Raw genomic sequence first — 6,000 nt, forward strand, 5'->3', positions numbered from 1 at the left:
ACACTAAAACAAACAAAAACAAGCGTAAAACCAAACGTTTTCGCTTTGCAAATTACGAAAAATGCGCGCACCAATTGTGCTGTTGTAGTCTGAGGGCAAGTACAAAAAATGTGAGGGGATAGTATTTATTATCACTCGTAACCGGTGTGTCAAAAGCCTCGTAACAAAGGTGAATGATTGCCAATAATGTGTTGTGCATGCTGCTTGCTGCTTTGCTGAGGAGAGTTGCTCATGTATTCCTGCTTCGTTTCCATTATTAGTGACGCTATATACGCTAGAAGGCACGGACTGTACTATGAGGGGCCACCAGCCACCTATCTTGGGGAAGACGAGGCTGCAACCCAGTCCATGTACAAAGTCCGTACCTGCCATCTTGAAGTCACTGTTGACTAGGTAAGATTAACCGAGTTTCTAAGTATGTAAAATATTCCTACTCCTAGGGTCTAAATCAAAGCTTCCCATTGAACTCGCGATTGTTTAGCTCGCCTCACAAGCTTCGTACAGCACTTTGGTTGCCACAACCCAATCAACGAATCAGTGTTGCGAAGGTCTCCCGTATTGTGGTTGCTACTGTCCCTATTGAGGCTGCCGAATAACAGTAGCTAACTCAAGGTGAAACTTTGGGAGTAAACCACCAGTCTAATATAGCTGAGGTGGACCTGCCCTATAGTATGCAACTTGTAGGAGCATACTGAAGAGGGAAATAAGTAATATTTCAGTTCAGATGACGCAGTTTAAAGACTAAAAATTCCGGTGTGCGTACATTGTTGGTTGTGGGTTCCAAAGTATGACTTGCTGCAAGGGAAAATAAGAATATTGTTTTAGAACACCACCTTGTGGGAGAGACGGGAAGTTCGCACTAAAATATCAGATTTATTTAGCGGCTTGTTGAGCTGCGTATGCATCGTAGTGCGTACATGCATGCATATATATATATATATATATATATATGCAACCTTGATATATATATATATATATATATATATATATATATATATATATATATATATATATATAATATATATATATATATAAATATATATATATATATATATATTGAGAGGCGCTGGGAGTCGCCAGGCGGGAGTCTTTATTCGTGCGGTCACAGCGCCAGGAAGGCTCAGCAAGAAAGGCGATGTCGATGACACTGTCGCCGCCGAGATAAAGATGATGCGATGATAATAGGGTGCACACCCTGGAAAGGGCGATTGTCCACATGCTAAAATATAACCTGTACAACTTCTCACACTTATCCTCCCCCTTCAGAAAACGCGGTCACCTGGCCGCTGGCTAGGGCGGGGTCTGAACTATGAACGTATGGCTTCAGCCGAGAAACGTGAACAATTTCAGTTCCGGGGCAGCGACGATCGGTGACAGCGTTGTTCGGAGCCACGCTATAATTCACCGGGGACGTTTGCTGAAGCACGGTATAAGGACCGATGAATCGCGAAAGCAGCTTTTCTGACAAACCAGGTTGGCGTACGGGTGTCCAGAGCAAAACTTGGTCCCCTGGCTGAAAGGAGACACTGCGGTGAGTCTCATCGTAGTGAGACTTGCGGAGATGCTGACTGGCTTCAGTATTCTCCCGGGCCAATTGGCGGCAGTAAGCGACGCGGGCAACGAATATTGCGGGGACATTCTCCGTGCAGTCAACAGGTGCAAAAAAGAAAGTTGAATCGAGAACAGAAGGTGGTGGGTGCCCATAGACGAGATAATACGGCGAAAAACCAGTGGTGCGTTGAACTGCAGAATTATACGCGTATGTCCCAAAAGGCAGAATAGTGTCCCAATTGGTGTGATCTGGTCGGATGTAGGGAGAAAGCATATCAGAAAGTGTCCGATGAAAGCGCTTAGTCTACCCGTTTGTGTGAGGGTGACGGCATTGGCGGCACGAAGAACTTCCGCGAGGACTGCTGGCAGAAACGTCTTCCCATGGTCGCTTAGAAGAGCGCGTGGTCGACTGTGGCGCAAAAATAGGGAGTATAAGAAAAACTCGGGGACCTCTACGGCGCAACCGGTTCGGAGTGGGGCGGTTTCAGCATAGCGGGTAAGGTGGTCAACCGCAGTTACTACCCACCGATGACCAGCTGGGGTAACGGGCAACGGGCCGAATAAGTCGATGCCCACAACATCGAATGGTGCTGACGGACAAGGTAATGGTTGCAGCGGTCCGGCAGGTGCTGTGGTTGGCCGTTTACTGTGCTGGCAGGGCGCGCAGGAAGCGACATATTTGGAAACACTGGTAGAAAGCCCAGGCCAGAAGAAACGACTTTTGATTCGGTTCGAAAGTGTAGACAGTGGGAGCACAGACACTGCCTCATCGTCACAAACTGAAGCGGCCATGGCACTTTGCGGTAGCAAAATTGTTTTGGTAGACGTATTTACTGCAGCAAGGAGAGCTGAACCAGACGAAAAAAAGACGAGGCAGGAAGGTATGACTACGCCTTTTAAAATAAAATTCCCAGCTGGTTCAATCAACACATCACCATCAGTGACTGTGGTCGAGGAGAGGGACAAAACTGTTTCTTCTCCTGGGCACAAAATAGAATCGGTCCTCGCTACTAAGCGGCGTTTCTTCGGACTTTCGGAAACACTGGAAGTGGAGGTATCGGCGATATGAATGGTGGGTTGGCATCAGGTGATGACCGCTGAGGCCGACGACAGAAAATCCCAAGCCAAAATGAGTTGGTGTGCACATGAGGACAACACTGCGAACTGTATGTGATGACGTACGGAATCGATGAACACACGAGCTGTGCAGAATCCGGAGGGTCGAATCATAACACCCTTGGCTCCACGAAGAGTCGGACCTTGCGTAACCTACAGCACAAATCTGCATGAATGACGGAAACACTGGCCCATGTATCGGCTAAAGCTTCGACCCAAACTCCTTCTATGAAAACAGTCAATGTATTTGATGGGGACTTAGGGGGACTTGAAGATTTTTCCCGTGACGCAGTTTCCCCCCAGATAACGGCTGCTTTCAGTTTTCCGAAAGACGGTCGGCAACGTGAGAGGCAGGGCGGAGAGGAGATCACGACCGGCGGTAAGGCGAAGGTGACTGACGTCGGGGAGAATGTTGCGTGCGGGGCGGGTCATAGGAGTCAGGAGGGGGCGAATAGCGACAAGTAGCTGGTGGAATCAAGGCTTGTCGATATCGGCGTGGGCTGTTATCACGGCGTGAATTCATAGCGTAACTGTATCGCTCGTCCTGCTGACGCCGTCGACAAAAACGTGAAATATGGCCCCGGATGCCACAGTAGTACCAAACTGGCCGTGAAGGGCGCCAGATGGAATAAGACTGCGGAGTAGAAGAGACCGTAGAAATGGGAGCCACGTGCGCGCAGGATTGCCCCACGTGCGTTAGCGGCGTCGCCGTTTGCATGACCGGCGGCAGTGTGGAAGCAGAAGCCGCAGGACATGTGCAGGAGTGCTCAGCCGTGTACGGAGGATCAGATTTAATAGCGGCCAGCTCATCCCTGATGAGATCACGCAGGCCGGGAACCAAGCTTTCTTGTGGAGCTGCGAGCGCTGTAGTACTCGGAGGCTGGTGGCGGTTGTCTGGGAGATTGTGCGAGACGTGTCCTTCAAGCTCTTCGCGAATGATAAGCCGAATCATGGCGCGCAAGTCGAAGTCCTTCGAGAAGCCCTCGCCCCACATGGCTGGCTGCACCCTCATAGATTGCAGGTCTTCGAGTCGTTGGCACGCGGCTATGACGTCCTGCACGCGTGAATGGTTCGGCAGGGCAAGTGCCTGAAAAGCAAACGGGGCAATTCCCTTCAGAATATGCCGAACCCGGTCTTCTTTCGACATGCTGCCGTCCACTTGTCCACACAGGGCCAAGACATCCTCGATGTAGGACGTATAGGTCTCCATGGGATGTTGCACGCGCTCATTGAGTTTTTTCTTGGCAGCTTCAGCGCGGGTGGAGGATGTGCCGAAAATTCGACGCAAGTCAGTGATAAATTTGACCCAATCGGTGAAATCTTCGCGATGATTAAAAAACCAAGTTTTAGCCACCTTGGTCAGACGGAAAGGCACCTCCGCTATCTTGTAAGAGTCATCCCATCGATTGAAGAAACTCACGCGGTTCTAGGAGTCGAGCCACTCTTCGACGTCGTCACCGCGGAGGCCAGTGAAAGATGGAGGACAGCGCTGGGGGCTGGTGATAGTAAAGGTAGGTTGTATCGGGGCTGCAGCGTTGCTGCCCGAGCGGCTGCTCTCGTGCTGCATGGTGCTGGTGGGCAGTAGATATCGACGACCTGATCGTAGCTCCAGTGGTGCGGAAGCAAGAGGTAGACTGCGGGATCAAAGCACCTTCCACCACTTGAGAGGCTCTGGGAGTCGCCAGGCGGGAGTCTTTATTCGTGCGGTCACAGTGCCAGGAAGGCTCAGCAAGAAAGGCGATGTCGATCACACTGTCGCCGCCGAGATGAAGATGATGGGATGATAATAGGGTGCACACCTAGGAAAGGGCGATTGTCCACATGCTAAAATATAGCCTGTACAACTTCTCACAATATATATATGTATATATATATGCATGAATGCATGCATACGTACGTACATGCACACATACATACAAGCACGCATACATACATACATACATACATACATACATACATACATACATACATACATACATACATAATACATACATACGTACATACATGCATACATACATACACAGTGTAGCACTAAAGAAAGATTAGCTCAGTTTGTTAGTAGCGTAAATTAAGCAAATAACGCTAAATATTAAGTAAACTCGAAATCTGCCAGTTTCAACTAGCACATAACTCCATCTTTTAAAGCTTCCACTGACACTCAAATGTGCGGCACTCATGTTTGGTGTTCTTCGAGTTTTTAAACCACACATTCTGATAGTAGAAATTATAGTATTGCGCTCCTAACTGAGACGTAGCTAGCTATGCGTGGAGTGATCGTGTTCTTTTCGCCTATAAAGATGAACAGACTGCGGCAATTGATTGACTTGTCCTGCTATGTATTTACGCTAAGTATTGTGAATCATGTTGTATTTTTTTGGAATCTCGCAGGTGGAGTACATCTTCTACAACCTTGCACGGAAAACCTCTCAGAACCGTGGCATTCGTGCCACAGTCGATGTTATCAGTTGGCCATGCTATATGTGGTGGATGCAAGCCACGGGGCGCAAGCGCATGACGAAGCGATAATTTGGTCAAATAAAAGTTATTCGCATTCCGTTAGGCAGTTATGATTTCAATGTTCCTCAGCCCACAGTCACATCTGGATGTCGACACTAAAATACACAAGGCAAAGAGAATGAGCCTGAATTCTGAGGAATACGTTAAAATATTTATTTTTTGCACAAACAACTTCAAAACTGCGTTGCAAAGGAGTATCCTGTATTGAACACGAATTTTCCGACAACTGCGGCGATCTTGGGCTAGAAGGCACAATCTAAGAAAAAGAGAACCGTATGCGCAGTCGACGATATAATGTTTCACTCTATATCGGCTGGGCTAGTACGCACCAGAGCAGCAAAAACATTTGGGTCAGTACTCCTTTAATATTTAGCTTTTCGTCCGGAACAATTACTTGTAATTTTTTCATCCATTATTATCTAACGTAAATGTTCAACAGGGCTTTCTACTGTGGCTTATATACCCATATACCGTAATTACCAGATTCTAACGCGCCCCCGATTCTAACGCGCACCCGATTTCCCAAGCAAAAAACCAAAAAAACTTGCACCTTCGTTTGTAACGCGCAAGGAACTTTGTGAGCAAGAAAAACGAATGCGAGAGAAACGGTTGGTTTATTCCCCGAAGTAATCTCATTCGTCTCACTCCGCGTAGCTCTCCGAGAGCTCCTTGTCGCCTTCCCCTGACCGCAACATCTCGTCATTGGTGCCGTCAAGCGCGTTCGCGATGCCACACTTCTGAACGAACGTTCAACCATGTTCGATGAAATCGTGGCCCACGCCTCGCATGCCCATCCCGCGAGCTTCTCCAGAGGCA

At 48.2% G+C, this 6,000-nt stretch overlaps 1 protein-coding gene across 1 annotated transcript in view; it reads left to right on the top strand.

Annotated features, from left to right (window-relative positions):
* The window catches only part of LOC144162800 (uncharacterized), an 85,700-nt gene extending 80,513 nt beyond the window's left edge, over window positions 1-5,187 (top strand). Inside the window, exons 23-24 of the mRNA XM_077693461.1 lie at window positions 261-393; window positions 5,056-5,187. The gene's annotated coding sequence lies outside the window, so the exon portion shown is untranslated. The remainder of the gene's footprint in view (window positions 1-260; window positions 394-5,055) is intronic.
* Window positions 5,188-6,000: the final 813 nt, after the last annotated feature.

The sequence above is a fragment of the Haemaphysalis longicornis genome, unplaced genomic scaffold (genome assembly GCF_048455015.1).
Source record: "Haemaphysalis longicornis isolate Haplotype H1 unplaced genomic scaffold, Haemaphysalis longicornis Haplotype H1 scaffold_12, whole genome shotgun sequence".
Classification (NCBI taxonomy): Eukaryota; Metazoa; Arthropoda; class Arachnida; order Ixodida; family Ixodidae; genus Haemaphysalis; species Haemaphysalis longicornis.